The sequence below is a fragment of the Sinocyclocheilus rhinocerous genome, unplaced genomic scaffold (genome assembly GCF_001515625.1).
Source record: "Sinocyclocheilus rhinocerous isolate Xijiao unplaced genomic scaffold, SAMN03320098_v1.1 scaffold1149, whole genome shotgun sequence".
NCBI lineage: Eukaryota > Metazoa > Chordata > Actinopteri > Cypriniformes > Cyprinidae > Sinocyclocheilus > Sinocyclocheilus rhinocerous.
The window spans coordinates 12,178-33,211 of NW_015664180.1; the positions used below are offsets into that span (position 1 = coordinate 12,178).

Consider the following 21,034-nt stretch of genomic DNA (forward strand, 5'->3'; position numbering starts at 1 on the left):
GCCATGATATTACTGTTTTTCGGATATGTAATTCTCCGAACTATCTTGGGGGCCATGTAAATACCAAGTATATGAATATATAATCATTCAGTACCATGGTATATCTACTGATACCATCACTTTACCTGTCGAAGTTCATTTTTTTAATAAAGATTAAATTCATTTTTAAGATTCAATATTGAAATAATAATAAGAAAATATATTAAAATTAATTTTATTATTGTTGTATTGAATTTTATGTAAATGTAAATTCTTTAAAAAAAGACTCAATATTTAAATAATAATAATGATAATAATAATTAAGTAATAAAATATATGACAATTAATTTTATTATTATTGTATTGATTTTTATGTAAATGTAATATTTTTCATATTTATTATTGTTGTTATTATTATTATTATACTTAAACAGGGTTAATGTACAAAATCGAATTAATCTATCAAAATAACTAAATATTATTATTGTTATTATTATTAACGTTCAAAAACAACAAAAATTTCACGTCAGAATGTATGAAATTTAAATGCATTTTAAATAATAAGAAGAAATAGAATTTGTTATTTATTACTATAATATTCATCATATATGCTTAATACTAAATATTAAGTAAACAATTCTACTGTTACAGTACCTTTTTCATAAGGATTTAAACATTTGATAAAGACTTCATGCCACATTCATAATTTATCATAAAAATAATAAATGCTTGATAGTATACCTAAAAAGTGCAGTAATATTACTAATATTGTTATTTTTGATGATACTGTAATACTTACTGTACCTGTTGATATTGTAACTGAATAATCAATTTTGAATCACAATCAAATCGAATCAACTTTGAATTAATCCGCCTCGAATTAGGATTACATTTGTAAGATTACAAATATAGTCAGGCTGTGTCAGTCATATTAAATAATATTTTTGACTGACATCATTTTCAAATTACACAGTGTGTTAAAATTTTTCATTGTAGTCCATATCTTAATAATATTTTCCAGATGTTGTCTACTTTGTAATCCAATTTTGCAAATCTGTAACTCCACTTGAGCCCAATGAGATGTTCTGCTAATACTTTGTTACTTCATGTTAATGTTATTTCTAACACCGAGGATATTTCGCACTAATAATACTCCACGCTTGTGCATTAACTAAAAGATGGAGATCTGAAAGCAGCCTCAGATGATGTGACAGCTGTTCTGCCGTTCAATTGTGGACTTGCCAGATGTCTTCAGATTGCAGCACAATTCCCTAAAAACCACTTCATGATAAAGGGAAGTTAGAAGGCTTCTTTGCATCACAATAGAATAGTTGTTTAGTCATTTTTAAAGCCTGATCCAAAAACATTTATTGTTTATTCAAACAGAAATTCAATATTTCTCCAGCTACATTAGCGCTTAATATCCAACCAGATTCCAGTATAGTCCGTTCTTCCACAATGCTTTATACACAAGTCACAACCAATAAAAGTGTGTGTGTGTGTTTGTGTGTGGGTGTGCACGCACAGGCAGATGTATTGAATAAACCAGAGGTGCTGTGCCTGCCAGGGAGATGCAAATGAGTGAATGAATGAATGAACTAGAAAAAAAACAACAACATATGAATATCTTATTTATTGTAGTCCTTGGAATATTTTTAACGCCAGCCATTCTATCTCGCCCAGGATTAATAATGCAACAGATTCCAATAGGTTCAATAATGGAAGGCAATCAGTAAAGCAGAGCTCATGCGCGCACGCAGGAGCGTGTCCAATGCTTCGCATATTTCAGCACATCTCGCGTCCACAGGAGATCTGCGCAGCTCCGCCAGTCTCTTTCAATTAAGTCAGTGTAACAGAGGCCAATTCACCCCAGCAGCTGCATTGCATGTTAATATGACATTGATCCCAGTCAAAGAGGATAAAATCCAAACATACAAGTGCGGTTGTTTTACACAGAGATGGATCATTTTTGCAAGAATGAAAAAAAGCGAAAAAGACGAGGTGCTGTGGTTTTATGGACATTTAACATGGTATTCACAGCAAAGTATTTACAAGAATACCAAGCTTTACACGTCCAAAAACAAAACAACCCAAAACATGGTATTACATTACCAGTGCTATTTTAGTATCATTGGGATACTATTATATAATTTTTTGTTATATTTATTTAATTAAAAAGTCTATATAGTCTTTTTTATTCATTTTTAGTTATTTTAGCACATCAAGTTAAACTTAATGAAAAAAAAATTAATTGCCTTCAGCTAGTTGAAGTAAAATAAGTTATGTAATATATATTTCAGTGAACATTTATTTTATTTCAAGCAACAATTTTTTTTTTGTTTTTAGCTTCAGTTAACCATGACAATGCTATGTTAGTATGAGACTTGCTAGGTTTCATGGACATTTACCATGGTAATACCATGTTTTTGTGACATTTAGCATGGCATTACCATGATTTCATAGCTCTATGGCATGGCCATACTATGTGTTGTGACATTTACCATGGTAATATTGTGGTTTCATGATCATTTACCATGGTGTATCTATAGTTTTATGGAAATTTACATGGTAATACTATGTTTTGTGACATTTATTATGGTGATAGTATAGTTTCATGAGCATTTATCATGATAATACTATGTTTTTATAACATTTACCATGGCATTACCATTGTTTTTATAGACATTTGTCACAGTAATTCTATGTTTTGTGACACCATGCCATTACCATAATTTCGTGGACATTAGCGATAGTATTACTATGTTTTTGTGACGTTTACCATGATATTGTCATGTTTTCATGGACATCTGCCATGGTATTAATATATTTTGTGGCAGTTACCATAGTAATACCACATTTTTACAATGTTTTTGGCACATGGTAATACTATGCTTTGGACATTTGAAGTATCAAAGGAGTAGTGCTGTCAAACGATTAATCGCGATTAATCGCATCCAAAATAAAAGGTTTTGTTTACATAGTATATTTGTGTGTACTGTGTATATTTATTATGTATATATAAATACACACACATGCATGTACACATTTCAGAAAAATATGTTATGTTCACATATTAAATATATTTATATATAATATAAAGTATATGAATGTAAATACATGTAAATATTTTCAAAATATAAACTGTATGTGTGTGTATTTATACATATATATAATAAATATACACAGTACACACAAATATACTATGTAAACAATAACTTTTATTTTGGATGCGTTTAATCGCGATTAATCATTTGACAGCACTACAAAGGAGTAACATGTAAATACCATTATATGTATATCAAAGTACCACAGTATTAACATCTGATGCCATAACTGTACCATGGTACCACCACAGTACTTTTTGGTATACATAATGAAAAAAATCAACTATGCAGTAGCATCACTGTATAATTTTATAATATAAACCGTTGCAGTCTTGCAGTCCTGTGAATTTCAGGACTGCTAATACAATGGGTGCTGCTAAAACAAACATGCAGTGAGTGATGGATGATCCGGGATGGAAAAAGTGCATGTTTTGCATTGCATGTGTCTTAACAAAACATTTGACAAACCGTCCTGTCAGTCTGACTTAATATTTGAAGTAGCAAGTAAGTACATTTGCATGTAATGCCACACATGGATAGTCTCAGCCTCGCAGAAGAGAAGTGTGGCTTGACAGCTCTGGAGCTTTAATTGGACGAGGCTTTTATGGGACTGGATGGCGGCTTGTAAAAGATAGAACCGTATTAAATCTATATGTGATGCCAGGGGGAGCATCTTGCTGTTCCAGCCCCTCAGGTAATGAAGCTTGTGTTTTAACTTTGCATAAGAACGCAAACGTTTTGTCATTCCACGGTCAGTCAATTAGCCACGAAACTAATAATGTGCTTCGAAATCGGCTGGCCAGTTTGCTGCAAGCTACTCATATGATGCCAAAACTATGCGCTTTACCAGGAATGACAAATGATATTGTCCGGTGTCGTGGTGTATAGTGTAAATTGGTACAGCAGTGCTGTTGACAAAAGAGGAATGGGCTTTGTTAAAGCTGAGCATAATTCACTGGGTGGCATGTTTTCGGAAGGGATTGGAAAAGTGCAATACTGCTGCATAAGCAAATGCTGTAAGGTGGCCATTATCCAATAAGATCTCCTGTTTGTTTAGATTGTATGATAACGGGGTGTTGGGAATGACAATCGGAGCAGTCATGTGTCCTGATTATCAAAGCTTTCTGAGGACGAATAAAACAATCTGGCGTGCGTGCCATTTAGGAAATGTCAGCGTGGGTGTTTTTGTAACTCAAAATGTGACATAATGTGGGCTGATTTGTTTAAAATCAAGGCAAGAAATGTGCTTGTTCTGGAATGTCATAGTATATTCAAACAAATTTCCCATGTGAAACCGCAATTCCACGGCTGCCCATGCGACGGTCATCTAGGTCACGCAGGTCGATTTTTGACTACAGGCATAAAGTCTGGTTCACTTTGCAGCTCAATTATGGAAGAGATCAAATTTGTTTTGGCTACCATGTTTAGCAGCGATTTCCTGTCAATTATCGAAATAGTTGACATCACAATTTAAAAAAAAAAAACGGCACAAAAAAGTTTTTATTGTGGTATCAGAATAAAACCTCAAAGATTATTTACACTTCTGCTAATTTTTTTGCGGCGTATAACAGAAGGTTGTACAAAAAAATGAAGAAATTTATGAAATTATGTATAGTTTTTGTGCTTTCATTCTGTCAATCCAAATGTAAAACGTAATGCAACTGACTTTTTAACTCACAGAAAATAACGCAAATAGACCACAAATTTCATTTACATTACCAATACTAATATGTTTTAACATGCAGAAAACTATTAGATCGAACTGCAAGTACATCTACATGTGCAATAACAATTTTTAATAAAACTTTTTTGTGGTATCAACTATTGTTCAGAAAAAGAAAAAGAAAATACTATTCACACTTCCAACATTTTTTTCTAGAGTTTAACGCAAATTGTTATACAGTACAAAAGAAATAAAAAAAATTGCGTAGCTGTGTATTGTTTTGTACACTTGTTTTATCCACCCAAAAGTAATGTGTACTGACATTTTAACATACAGAAAATGACACTATTCAGAGTTTATCGCAAATTGTTGCACAAGAAAACGTAAGAAATTATATTGTTTTGTGCTTTTGTTCTGTCAATCCGAAAGTAATGGGTACTGACTTTTTAACACAGAGTAAGTTACACAAATGTACCGCAAGAATGTTTACATGTCTAGTTATAATGCAGATATATATTTTTTTATTGTAGTATCAACTATTGTTCAGAAGAAAATCTCAAAGACTATTCACATTTACGCTGTTAATTAACTTTTTCTGTTTTATCGCAAACGATTGTACAAAAAAACCTCAAGAAATTTGTAACTGTCTACAGTTTTTGTGCATTTGAACACAGTTACATTTACATGCGCACTTACAATCAAGCTAAAGTGGGTTTTTGCGTAGTCAAACTACAGTCCATCCAACATGACAAGTGTGCAATCAAACACTTAATACATTAAATACACATCAAGCCTTCACCTCTTTTCAGAGCTCTTCAGAGCAGAACGCAGGGCCAATTGTTGTGCAATCAACAATACATGCTGGGTGAAGCCAAGCTACAGTTGTGTTATGTAGTTCTGTTAGTCCGACTGTGCAAAAATATGTTTTTGATTAAGGATTTATAGCTTTAGTCCGACAGAAATCTAACTTTTAAAGTATATGTAAGCTTGAGACTGACTATGTTGGTCCGACTAACGCGACGGTAACACTTCACCACAGACCCCATCCCGTAAGAGAGAAAATGAAGCACTGTTGCTCACCCAGTGTCTGATGAAACTCACCCGACACCGGGGTCATGGTGGTGGGTGGCAGGCTGTTGATATTGAGCGCCCCCATCTGGTGGATCTGGGTGGTGGGAAAGGCCACGCTGGGCGCCAGGTAGCCTCCGTGACTGGCAGCCATGAGGGCCGCCTGCTGCTGCATCAGCTGCCGGATAGAGATAGAGATAGAGAAAAACAGAAAGCAGAGAGGGAGAAAGAGAGAGCGAAAAGTTACTAGAAGCACACAGGCTACATGGGGGCATGATGGATAGGCAGTGCTTTGCAGAGTAGAGGAGAAAATAGAGCAGAAAAAGAGAAAAATGTGTCAACCTATGTTTAGTGAAAGCGTCCATCTTCCCAGTCAGAGGGCTGTCGCAAGCCCCCTCGAAACATTTCAATAGCTGTCGGTCTGGCTCATTCTAATGGAGGGATCGACGCACATATTAGTGTAGTCCTTAAGGGAGCTGGGAGTTCGGAGCAGAAAAATGGAATTGTACTCATTTTTTCCCTTTCAAACTTTAAGGTGATGCTTTCTTCATGGCCTTGACAGCGCAGCTTCTTTTCCCTCCCCCGTTTTCCTTTACGATGTGACAACTATCAAGGCTGAATTTATCATGGTTACATTGAAGCAGATCCAGCTTAGATCCAGACTAAATGACCATTAGATCCAGATCATACCTCATGCATAAATGCCTGTTTACATGTATTGTACACGGTTTTTCTAATAACGTCACTGAGCACCTGTAGACTTTTGGCAGAGTATTCAGTTTGTTGGGAATGAAAATAGCTAAAAAAAAATCATATATATTTACATATAATATAAATTAATTGCAATAATACAAATTAAGTTAAAATTGTAGTTGACCACCTTTTTTCAAATCATTTTCTTGTTAAATATACATATACGTCAGAAATACATCGCATTACAGAAGTAAAATGGGTCGCGAATGCTGTTTCATAGGTCATATCCGTTATTTATTTATTAAATTTTTTTGGACATTGGAAATGTGTTTGTGTATCTTGTCTTTTCTAAAAATAAAATAAAATAAAATTAAATTAAATAAAATTAAATAAAATAAAATAAAATAAAATAATTGTAGCTGGCCTGTCTACCTTTTCTTCTAATAACTTCACCGTGCAAAAGCCTGTAGACTTTTGTCAGAGCAGATGCGAATGCAATGCAATGCTTTAAAAAAACGTGGTCGACATCAAACTATTCCCATCCAGTTAAACAATAATGCAACTAATCAAACAGCATTCCTGTACATCACAGCATACAGTCCCCACAGAGGAAATAAGGCCAAAAGTAATATGCTACTTCATACAATAATCATCCAGCTGCCACTCTTCATTTGAATGCAGAGGATGATATTGTTCATGTAGGCTTTGCTCTCCGCCGCTGTTTCATCTCTGGATAGTAGAAAGGCAATCATATTCTCTCATTGGCCTTGTCACTGAGCCTGAAAGATGCGGTCCACCCACAAAACAAATCTATAAGCCTTGCCTGCATTACTATCTATAAACTCCTCCTTTCATTTGCATAATTCCATCAACAAACCACTGAGGATCATCTATTATCCTTCAGGTAAAATCCACAGTTTTGAGGAAACAAGGAGCATAAATAAGTTAAATGAATATAAATAAAATCTCAGCACAAATATGCTGAGTAAATACAATGGGAACATTTCAAGAGAAACATTTAATTCAAAATTAATTGAGAGGTTTTTGCAACACTGCTTAATGAATTAATACTTTGTACTTAATACGTTTTCAGAGAATCTACCTTTAACAGAAGTGTATTTTGTCACATTTTTTCACGTATAGCTAAATTGTTACTTGGGTGACTTTGCAAGAATTTAGAAAACTTAAAAATGGGTCACGGACCACTGGTTTAATGCATTTGTCAACCTTCAGACAAGGGTGGGACGAGACAGTCTAGTCTCTCTCGGCCATGTAATAGCCATGCCACAGTAATCAGACGCTTTTGTGCCCATCTCGCGGCCTCTTCCTTCGTGCTGAATGGGGCGTCAGAGTTAAGCTGGCTGGCTCTCGCCGGGTGACAGTTTGCTAATGCCCTTTAAAAGCCAGAGGGACAGGCTTTGGGCAGAGCATAGTGCGGTGAGTTGAAGAGTTCCATATTGTAATTTCCCTCCATGAACGGCTCGGATAATGTCGCCTTTCATGGCTGCCACCAGATTGCCTCAGATAACGATGTGGCATTCAGTTCTGCTCTTTAGGAATTAAAACAGAAAATTGGAGGCCCAAGCATGTAATTATGTTGGGGAGAAGTGAGCAACATCAATTTGTTCTTGGAGGAGGTGGAGGGGAAAGAAGGAGGGAAAAAAAGAATAGAAAAACAAGGTCCTTTGGCTGTCGGTGGAAAACGAGACTATTAAAAATAACATCTCGTGTTTCTCTGTTATTCTTATTCAAAGACATGGTTCAGCCAAAAACGAATCTTTTACTCTCCTATTTGTCTTTTCAAACATGTATGACTTTATTTCTTGCTTAGAATATAAAAGGACAAGTTTAGCGGAATGTCCAAGCTGTTCTTTTCCATCCCATGAAAGTGAATGGTGACCAAGATTTTCAGTGTTTAAATTGAAAAAAAAAAAAAAAAAATTTTATTTACTGAAAACTTTGTCTATAGGCCAAGAGTTGTATGACCTACTTTTATGGTGATATTATAGCATAGTTTTGCGTAGACTTGACATCTGTAGTCACAGATGAATTAGTAGGAAGAGCTGCATAAAAAACTTTAATAAAACAATTCAGCCAAAAATGAGCATTTTCTCATTAATTACTCACCCATTTGCCATTCCAAACCTTATTATTATTTATTTTTTCTGTGTAGAATATAAAAGGAGATGTTTAGTGGAATGTCCAAGCTGCTCTTTCAGTGTTTAAACTGACAATTTAAAATTTATCATACGACTTCCGACTTGTGACATAGCGCAATACTTGTATGACTTGTGATTTTAAGTGATTTTTAGATGTTTTTATGTAGCTTTAAGATCCGACATGAGGTATTGAGGAAACACTGAAGTACTGCGTACAAAATCATTAAAAAAAATCGGTCCCAAAAGACTCAGCATACAGGTTTGGAATGACGTGAGAGTGAAATAATAATTATAAATAATTACAAAATTACAAATAATTACAACAATTAAACAGGGTGAACTATCCCTGAACATTTCTAAACCAAAACTTTACCCAGCATCTTGAATAGACAGGACGCATTCAAGCGCAGGCAAAAGGGACCAAATTGCCTTCAGCGAAGTCTTCATCACTGAGGTCGTAACCTTTTCTTCCTTCAAAATGGGGAAAAAAACAGAAGCGGCCACGGGAAGAAGTTGCCTGGGCGACGGCATTCGTTTAGTGTCAGGCATGTGGGTTTTTTATGGCTTGCCTATGGCATTAGTCTCCCTCGGTGCCACCAGGCAATCACCTCTTTATCACTTGGCAATTATCTACCCAGAGCTGCTCTGTGTCTCTGCCCACCTCTGCCTGCATCACACATGACCCCTTACAGTCGGTCTGGCCCTGCTGCAGCGCAGAGAGAATGGCAGGACGACTGGAGAGATATTTATAGAGAGACGAGAAATGGAGTGAACTGAATGCGAGGACCCCGGTTATTAAGGTCCCTGGCCCTGTAAGATTGCCTGAAACGGCCTCGCTCCTTTTTCTGCTGTTTGCTAAAGCACATCTTCTGGACTAAACATGGTGATGGTGCAAACATAGTTTTGGTTCTACCAGAACTTGTTTTAGGTCCTAAACATATGCAAGTATCTAAGCCCAGATATTAATGCTTGGGACTAATTCACATTCTTCCTTAAGTAGTATTTTGTCTTGTTTTCCAGAAAATCATCCAAACAATATAGCATAATATGCTGTATATAATCAGTTCCAATATAATCTACACAACCATTCAAAGGTTTGCAATAATTAAGAAGTTTCTGAGAGTCTCTTATGCTCACCAGGCTGCATTTATTTTATCAAAATACATTTAAACAGTAATATTTTGAAACGTTGTTACTATTCCAAAGTACTGTTGTCTATTGAAATATACTGATTTGGTGCGCAAGAAATATTTATTATTATTATTATTATTAATGTTAAAAACAGTTTTTGCTACCTAATATTTTTGTGTAAAACTTGATACACTGTGAATCTTTAAAACAAGATAAATTTAAGAAGCAAAAATCTTATTTGTAATGTAGGTCCCTTTTTTAAGATTATATATTTTTACTGGGTAAAAACAAACATCGCAGTATGGAGACAATAAATCTCAGTAAGCAAGGAAGTGACAGAGTTACCTTCTATCAATGCCGATCCTAGACTTCTGGGGGCCCTACGCAAAACTGTCTCGGCGGGGGTTGTAGTATGAGTGGTTATGAACGAACGAATGAAATGCATTTGTCCGTGTTTCACTCCGTCTCGAATCGTGCTCGCGTAAAGCGCTTGAGAAACACTGTCTCTTCCGCGGCTCGGTACGCTTTCAACTCGTTTTTTTAGTCTCGAGCAAGACTGTACGACATTCACATTACATGATTTGACTGATTTTTACGTAGAAAGGGTGACGGTGCACCTCATTAAAAGAAGTGTACATTCATGTTTTCATAACCGCTGGCCAAATTAAAAAACGAAACTAAAATTAAATCATCTTTGAGAGCAAGGAGGCCCCCTGGTGTTTCGGGGCCCTACGCAGCTTGGGTATTTTGCGTGTAGGGAGGATCGGCTCTGCCTTCTATAAAATCAGATTTACTTTTATCCAGGAGCTAACTATAAACATGTAATTTTAATATAAATTAATTTAAATGACCTCACTCAGGATGCGATACATCGATTTAAAAAGTGTGCATCGGATACAAGTTGACATTTGTATCGCGATGCATCGTTTCTAACATATTTGCGTTGGTAAAAACCTATTTATTTATATATGATAATTAGTAGATGCGCTATACTTTTATTATTTAGAAAGTGACCAATAATTTGTGACAAATATTTTATATGTAGATTGATTTCACCTCTCCAAACTGTTTCTCATGCGCATTCTCTCATCGCCACTGCTGCTACGTGAATATGACATATCACAACAGTACGTCAGAAGGCACTTAAGTTAATTTATTTATGATTTGCTGTCTGTCTGAACCAAAGAAATAAAAGTGAACTATCTGTACCATATTGAATTGCATATCATCATATTTTTTTCCATTGCATTATATTGCATTGAATTGCATTGTGTTAAACCGAATAGAAATCGTATCGGTAGCTGCTTCATATGTATCTTTAATGTATCGTATCGTTGGCTGTGCATGTGTATCGCATGGACCTCAGTTATGTAGATGCACATTCCTACTACAATCTATTGCGCCACTGTGAAAATACTTGACCTAAATAAGAAAAAATGTATGTAGACATAGTAATTTTACAGTAATGTGCACTATAGCTCCCCTTGTGGAAATGCTGAGAATGCAACATGCATTTGTATTGCCCTAAAAATTACATTTCACAATGCAACCAAAATAAAACTTGCATAGCTATAAGCATTTGCACTCACATACTTGTGTAAAATATGTTTTGGGTCTGAGTGCACTTCCATTTCAATATTTCTTTGCCATATATTTGTTCAAAGAGGGTTTATATGTACAGTATATAGTAGTCATATTTCTGCCAAGTATCCATTTATGACTAGAAAGCCATTTTGAGTAAAACATACAACATTCTATGAGGAACGAGGGGTGAGATTGTATACTTCTTTATAATACATCAATCATGTTGCCTATTTCTAGATGCTCCATAAGGAGCGCATAAGAACTATAAGAACAATGCATAAAAACTATAAAAAGATGCATAAAAAACCCTTAGAATAGCCAACACTGGTATATTTCTCAACAACAGGGGGCAATGTAGGTCAATAGCAGAACATGCACCCCCCTCCCCAGCGCCCTCCTCCCAAAAATACCCAGACAAACATTCCCCTCATTAATGTTGGCTTCAGAACATTCTGAAGTGCTTTCAAGCAATTTGTGCGTCATATTAATCTAATGCACCGTCTCTGGTGATTGGCATCAAGTAAAATAGATCTTTCTGGCTTTCCATCAACATCCGCGCTTTTATTCATCTTCCAAAAAAAAGAGAGAAAAAAAAAAGTCGAAAATGAAGATGGCTCCACTCACAAAAAGGAAAAAGATCAAACACGAGGCAGCGGTAGAAAAAGACAGATAAAAGATGTTCGGCTTGTATTGACAAGAGCGTCTGAAAGAAAATTAATGTTTCTTGCTTTCATCGCGTGTTTATGTCACACCTCCCATTCCACTCCAGAGACGAGGACGGGGCCGCATCGGATATTTCCAACATCTTCATGTACTATACTGAATGATAAGCTGTTTGTCAGATTTAGGAGTCAGATGTACCTTTTTAAAAAAACGCATCTGTCTTTTGGCACGATGTTGTCAGCACTATTACCCCTCCAATTTGCGCTCAGATGCCCCCCTCCTCTGCTCTGACTAAAATCCAATTTACTGGCTGTCAGCTCAACCCAGTAATCCTCTGCACAGCTGTGTTTGTGGAAGGGGCCTCTTAATTTGCTCGTCCTCCACGTTTCTAAATGTAACATTGCCATATCTGAAGCTAAATGTTAGCTTATGCGGTTTGTTGCCTGTTTATGAAGGCGCAATGAATGCCTGTTGGAGACCCTTTCAGGTTCTGTTCAGGTGAGGAAATGAGTGAACAGAAGAGCGTAGACAATGCTAGTGGAGCTAACTTGCTATGCTAGTTCATTGCTATGTGGTAGCTATACTGTTATAGGTGTTTGCTGGATGGTTAGACCAAGTCGAAGAGCCACCAAAAAAAAAGAAAAAAAAACCTTGTCTATGATATTTTTGTCATGTTTTTTTCCAAACCAGTTGAGCACAAATCCCGCCCCACAGGCGAAAAGACTTAATGGATTCAATTTAGAGTTCAGAAATATCATAGATGGATCCAATCGTGACAAATAGTAATGCTAACTATCTGCCAATGCTATACTAACATAACGGCTGTGTGTTAGGGTTACGGTTTAGCATTTATTTCAGTACAGGCAATGTGCATTGTGATTGACATGACCAATAATACCTTTATAATCAGCTGGGAGGTGGGGTTTGCACTTAAATAGTTTCAGAAGAAAAAATTGCGCGATACAGTTGCTTTAATAAATGCACCGTATATTTAGCTGGCAGATGAAAATGATAAAGCAATTGCTTTGAAAAGTCAAATCCAACTTCTACTGAACAAGCTGCGTAATTTGAGGTAGGTTATCATTTGTTAAATTACATGCTAGCATTTAGCACTCAGCATTAGTCATTTGTTGAGAGTAAATTTATACAACCTAGCAGAAAATTGTGTATTGGGGGGAAAGATACCGAGTATCTTTAAAAGCCCCAATCAGTATTTTTTTTTTTTCTGGTTATGTAGACGATGTCATCCCTGACTTATAGTGACACCTAGAGGTGTGGAAGCATTACATAAAAATCAAAAGTCGCAACTGTAAAAATTTAGTTTTCAGTGTTTCTATTGTTAACTAAAACTATTACAAATTTTACTATTAAATATTTTCTGTAATTGAATTAAAGGGGAAATAAAATCTAAATATTTAGATGAAAAATTTAAAAAATGTAACTAAAAATAAGTTTATGTTGAAGTACTACTGCTAAAACTTAAAGCTAGAAATGAAAATAAACTAATAAAAATGACAAAATCACTAAAACAAGAAATTAAAATGAAATCTGTACTGATTAAATTATTAAAATGAAAGCTAATTCAAAATATTAATAAATACTCTAATAGTACACAATAATACACTGGTACTCGCAGGCATGATTAATTTATTCCACAATTATTAATGTTCAATAATAATCGCATTTAGGGTCGGATTAATATGGCAGCTCTCATGTGGTGACTCATTAGGCTACTAATATGACTGGAATCATCATCTCATGTGATGCACTGATAACATTTAAAAAAAAAGTTCTATTATTTTTTTTCACATTTAAAACTCGTAAATGAGATTAAAAAAAAAAACAGTGAGTGCCCCTTTAAATATGTTTCTGTGTATCTGGTTTAAAATAACAATACCCTTGATTATTTTAGTCAAAAACAGCAAGCAAAAAAGATACCTAATAAAAAATCGCAAACTTCGCCACAAGCTGCATGTGATATCATAAAGCAGTTGGGTTCGGCATGTGTGGGTTGTAGTGCTGTGTTCAAAATATCGATACGACGATGTATCGTCACAGAGATTTGACGATACGAGTATCGATACAGCTGGCCCTGTATCGATATTGTGGCACGTGTATTGTGGACCACGCTTAATTTGTTTAAAAATGTACAACGTTTAAAATTGAGTAGAAAAGTGCGAGGTTTAATCTGGCCGCAGAGGAACAACAAGGTTTAATCTGGCCGCAGAGGAACACAACTGGGTTGCCTGATATAAAGAGACGTAATCCCCAAAACAGAGCTTTACACTTGCGCAATACGGAAATATCTGCTAAGTGTGCTACTTTCGTGCACACCGCCACTCGAAACGACGTCGCGCGCACTCAAAGCGAACTTCCGCCAACACAGTGATGACGTCATATTTGCCGCGCGCACCTAAGCAAACTTGTGGACGCGTCGAGTATAAATCAGCCTTGAGCGTGTGTGCGTTAGATACAGTGAAGACAGCGCGTTAGTTTAGAACGTAGAGAGTGTGTTAATTTGTGCGATGATAACCTACCAGCAATGTAAATTATTTTTAAAATATATTAGAATGAGTACATTACAATATAAATTTATTAGAACAAGTACATTATTATTTATGGCTTAAAAACAAGATGCAAACAATCAGAATATTGTACCTGGTGGGGAGTGCACAATGTAAACATGAAACATATGCCATTACCTATATTGTACTGTGGTACAGTTATGGAGGCCCTTCATAATGCAGAGGTCAACTGCCTGCTCTGCCAATAGTTAGAAATGGCACTATTGTAAGCAGTGTTTAATAAACAGCTGTTTTTCTAAATTCTGCTGAGGTGAAATTCAGTGCAGCCATGTATCGTGATATGTATCGTATCGTGACTTTGCTGGTGATACACAGCCCTAGTGGGTTGTGGCTCGAGCTGGAACAGTGAATTATAGAGACCGTGCCATTGCCACCAAGTGGCACACTGCACCATCTCTGACACGGGAGATAAAAGTCACTGCCAACCTGTGGGAGCCACAGCAACCACCCTGCCTGCCTTCCCGCACGCCACTCTCTCAGACCATTTGCATTTCCTGCGGACGCTCCGCATCTCATGAATGCTAATGAGGGCGTATTTTTTCCCGCGTACTGGCCCGGCAGTCACTGTGGGATTGTCCATACGCACATCTTCCGCTGGCCCATGTATGTCTGTGATATGAAAATAAGTGTGAATGATAAGCCCCCGGGGGCCGGGTCGACTCCAACAATTAATCCTGGCATTTACGAGAAAATTTCGCCTATGCCTATCAGTACATGAATATATGTATATCTATCTACTCCATATGGAGGAACTAACTAGAAACTAACTGTTTTATAGTATCTCTCCCCAAAACTGAACCGAGATGTCCCTCATGAATGAATATTAGGGACTGACTCAACCTCCCCCGTTCCGAAGCAACCGATGCGAGCTATAAATAACCAGGTGAAGATTTTCCTATGGAATATTCTGAGTCACTCTGGGAACGTGAGCGAGGACATGTGGGCATGCAGGGATGGGGAGGGTACGTGGGCGGCAGTGAGATCATCAAAACGTGCCCAAGTGCCCCAGAGGTGAGGAAGGGTACTCACCGCGTGTGCGTAGGTGCTGTAGGTGTTGAAGGGCAGGGCGATAGCAGGGTTGAAGATGCCAAACTGGCCCACCATCTGCTGCATGCGGCGGATGGTGCGCTCCTTGTCCGTGTCAGCAAACTTGACCACCAGGCTGGACGACGCACCCTGAGGGAGGAGAGAATCGGAGCCAGTCTGAGGAGAGAGGGCAGGCTGCGTTTAACCTCCCGCTTTGCAAGCGAGACCGTCGACCACCACAGGAAACACAACTCAACATGTACATGATTTAAGATGTGGTCACATTAGTGATATTTCGGGGAAAAAAAAAAATTGTGGTAAATGTGCCCACACCATTACAGTGACACTATATAATTCAATGAAATTTTAGAGCATGTTAACATGTTAAGAAAAAGAATTGAATGGATTTAAAGAAATAGTTCACTGAAAAACGACAATTCTGTCATCATTTAAATCCTGGAATGTTAACTATAATGATAACTATAACTATAAATGTATAAAGCCGGTCGCACACCAGACGAGAAGCGCAGCGCCGCATCACGTCGCGTCGCGTCATGCCACGTCTTTACATTGTTTTGATTTATTGCTAGGTGCTGCGGACAGACGGCGAATGGCACCGCCGGTGTGCGTATGTTCATAGAAAACAATGTGTACAAATTTTTCAAACGTGGCACGACACTGCGCTTCTCGTCAGGTGTGCGACAGCCTTTAGCGTCCACACAATTGACAAGAATGGTCTGTTCATTGTAAGCGTGCACTGCTATCATCTCAAAAGAAGGCTCTTTGAAGTCAGGTGGATTCTGATTGTCAATGTTTTATTATTCATAATATATAAATATATATATAAAACTTGGTATTTCAAGCACTTCCTGTGTCTGTTTGCCTCTTTAAGAAGAATCGCTTTATGTATTCCCCAATTGTAAGTCGCTTTGGATAAAAGCGTCGGCAAAATGACTAAATGTAAATGTAAATGTCATCAGCTGGAAAGAATCGTTCTTAAAATGATTTGAACAATATAATTTCTTTGTGACATTATGGCTATAGTGTATTGCGTATTGTATAGTAGTATTGTGGTGTGGATATCGCTATTCTCATAGAATTAGATAGATTATTAAAGGGGTCATATGATGCTTTTTTAAAGATCATTATTTTGTGTATTTGGTGTAACAGAATATGTTGACATGCTTTAATGTTAAAAAAACACATTATTTTTCAAATACTGTACATTATTGTAGGTCCTATATGCCCCGCCTCTCTCAAACGCTTCATTTTCTACAAAGTCCCTCCTTCCGACAAGCGCAGTCTGCTCTGATTGTCATCATATGACCCCTTTAAAACTTTATAGTTATAGTCATCGTATTTGGTGTAAACAGCCCTTTGCTCATTGTCATGAATTTTCAAACCTGTATGACTCCATGGAACACAAATGAATATCCTATAAATAAGAACCATCCAAAAAGAACCTTGTCCATACAACTTGCATGCTATATTTGAAGCCATATAATAACTTTTTGTAAGGAATAGACCAAAAATTAATTATTCACTTAAAATTGACAAAAAAAAAAATCATTATTACACTTGACACTCGCTATAACTCTACCAGGCAAGTTGACAAGAGTAGAGATGCTTGAACAAGTCATTCCTCTGTGAATGATTCACTCTTCTGACTTGGATCTTTTCATGGAATGCAGTTCACAAAACCAGCCTTAATGATTCAATTATCAATTGGACTTATCCAATTCTTCTAAAAGTTCAATTCACTGATTCAGTGATCTGGTTGCAGCTCATTGGAGATTGTTTTCTATATATTTTCACCTAATAATGACTTTTGGACTGTCAAATCACATTATATCTATCATGTAACTTGGAATATGAGTCGTATAAATTACCTTTATGATGCTTTTGTGGACTTTTTTAAGCTCCAGTCTCCATCCACTTTCATTATATCCAAAAGAGCATTTTGGACACCCGTTAATTGTGTTCAACAGAAGAAAGTATGTCACTCAGGTTTGGAATACATTGAGAGTGAATAAAATGATGATTGAATTTTTATTTTGGGGTGAACTGCCCCTTTAAGAATGATCAAAACCTTAAGTTCTTATGTGCATCTACCATGACTTTTTCACTTCAACTTTGCACCAAACACAAGGTGGCTGGATGCATTTTAAAAATAACATTTCAGTTTTTCCCCAAGAAAAAACTAACAACAACAACAACACCATCATGATTCTGGATTACTGTCTAACAAACTCTCAACATCAAACCTCAGGCAAACAAACAAATACATCTACAAAACTGTTAGCGGCATCAGTAGATTGACATGAGCCTTGGCAGCTTGACCGTTACATAACAAAATCTATTTCAGATTTCGTTACTTGATAGGTTATGATATCGCACCTGAAATATCAAACAGATTAGATGAAGAATGTGGGTGTGTTTTGAGATTGACAAGGCCACCAATGATCATGGTCTGACCTTGGATGTGTGGGTTTCTAAGTCTGGCTCACTCATTCTCTCCCGTACCGTGGTAATGAAATTCGAGATCCGTGCTCACATTCATTATGAATCTCTCAATGATTCGATGCTACACTTGACCTTTATCAGCCTACAACATCCCCTGTTCCAGCACTATACCGTCCGAATAAAATAAAATAAAATAAAATAAAAAATCGATTTTGGCAAATATACTGTGTATATATGTGTATATATATATATATATATATATATATATATACATACATACATACTGTGTGTATTTACATAGCTGCATAACTTTCTACTGTATACTGTAAGTGTACTGATACATAATTTTCAAATACTTTTTGCTTTAAATCAAATGTTCTAGTTTAAATAAGAACTGGCTGATTAAAAATCTTTTTTTATCAAAGAACTTTTCAAAAAGCATGTAGTGAATAGGAAAAAAAACACACTGGAAATCTGGAACCAAGGCTGCTGAAAAAAAAAATGGGTGGTAACTGTTGTTCTCTGTATTGTTGTCGGAATGCTTAGCAAGGGCCAAGTACAAAGCAATCAGTTTGCACATACAAACTCGACAACTCTGGCTCTAGGCATACGGCACTCACGTAGGCGTTTGAAGGAGTTGCCAGAAAAGCGACGAAAGACAGTCACTGGGGAAGAGAAATTTACATTTACATTTAGTCATTTTGCAGACGCTTTTATCCAAAGCGACTTACAATTGGGGATGTAGATTGGATTTTCGATTTCACTCTGTTTGAACCTTCATGCCCTTAGCCTTTCCAGAACTGTTTTATTGTATTGTTTCCTTAACTGCTTAGATAGGATATCATTACCAGGGACACTATCAATGCATTCAGTCACTGCTCATTAGTTGTGCTGCACGACTAAACAAAATGCAGGACTTTTGCAGGTCAAGAATTGTACCACAAAATGCCCAAGAGTAAGACAGCGCAAGGTTGCAATCTCTAATAAAGGCCTTATCTTGTATCCCTTTAGGTTTTTTATCACCAAAGTAGTTAAAATGATTTCTGGGTAAAACCTCAAGGGAGTTAGAGACATCTGTGGACTGGAATAAAAACATTTGGCGTTTAGAAAAGACTGGTGAGATATGTTAAAAGTTTGACGGTGGACCTGCAGCGTCTTTTTTTCCACTGATTAAAGTGATAGTTCGGTCAAAAATGAGAATTATGTTATCATTTCTCACCCTCATGTCATTCCAAACCTGTATGACTTACTTTCTTCTGTGGAAGACAAATGAAGATGTTTTGCACAATGTCCAAGCTGCTCTTTTCCATACAATGAAAGGGAATGTTTACAACAATTTTCTGTTATATTGTAAATTTCAATCTATTCCTCACACAAACTTACTGTATGACTTCAGAAGACTTCACTAAAAAAAAAGTGTAGTTTGCATAATAGGACTAGGTGTTATGATCTCAATATTCATAAACACAGAGTCCTATTATGCAAACTACACCTTTTTTTTAGTGAAGTCTTCTGAAAAAAAAAAAAAAAAGACTTCACTAAAAAGTTTTACTTCAACTTTTACTTCAAGTTATTTAGACTATTTCTTTGATGTTTTTATAGGGTTTAATTGTACTTTTTGAAGCTCGACAGCCTTGGTCACCATCCTTTGGAAACCTGTTTCTACCACAGAGAATAAATCTCAGAATTGCAAGATATAAACTCAGAATTGCGAATCTGGATTCTGAAAGCGGAAAAACGTCCGAATTGTGAGATATAAACTTGGAATTGCCAGTAAAAAATCTTCTGAATCCTGAATTTACATTTTGCAATTCTGACATTTTTTTTCTCAGAACTGCGTGAAACAAAGTCTGAATTATAAGATAAAAAGTCGCAATTACTTTTTAAAATGTTTTTATTGGTGGCAAAAATGGACTTCCATACCATTCACTTTTATTGTATTAAGAGTTTTTGTGTTCCCTAGAACAAAGTAGGAGTAAATGATAACAGAACATTCATTTTGGGTGAACTATCCCTTTAACTTCTTGAACTTGTGGTATTAAGTTGTATGCAGACTGTAGGCCTGCACTGGCATTTTAATCTTAACCTCAAATGCGATTATCTGCAGCGCTCAGAGTATTTATTGAAAACCTAGAAGTTCTGCACACCACCTTGAGCTATTACGAAGGAGAACAAAATATTTACTGTGTGTTATGAAAGTTCTTGGGCAAAGCCAATAAAAGAAGAAATTCAATGTTCCTTTAGTCCTAAGTTTGGAGCGTTCAGAATTTTCGGAATGTGTTGATGGTATTTGTCCAATCCTTTCTTGACTGTTTGTTTGCTTTAGCTCTGAGACATCCGGCGAAAATCAGGGCCAAGGGCTTGTTGGTACAGAAAGATATAGGCTATGCGTTTGTAAGAGAAAGTGATAGAGAGAGAGGGAGGAAAAGGGAGAGAGAGAGTGGTGGTTGATCTGTGAAGTAAAACTCTCATAAAATTTTAAGCCACCAAGCACCCGGAGGAATTCCCATAGGTCCAGGACCCAACGAAATGGATTCAGGAGAGAGTGTAAAACTGTGGGAATAAAAAGTGCAGCTGTTCTACAGAGGAAAACAAGGCCCTGGAATCAAAGTGCGGGCTGCATCTTTACGAGAAGCTGCGAGGCAGGGGGCACCCTTGGTGCTTTCCCGATTCTTGAGGTTTCTGTGTGAACGTGGACCATAAAGGCACTAACTAAGCCATATATCTGATGTAACTCTAACTCTACACATCTGTCTCTGTGCATTAACTGTGAATAAGATAACAGAAACAGATTATCTTGCACAAAGAGCAGTTGAGTCTGTTGCTGCTTCTTATAATGTTCTTGTAATCTTTTTAATGTTCAATGACTTTTAATCACTGCATCCATATATATATATATATATATATATATACACA

The 21,034-nt window shown here is 36.5% G+C and overlaps 1 pseudogene; it reads right to left on the reverse strand.

The window, feature by feature from the left end:
• LOC107729693 (CUGBP Elav-like family member 5) overlaps positions 1–21,034 on the reverse strand; it is a 233,862-nt pseudogene that overhangs the window by 11,432 nt on the left and 201,396 nt on the right.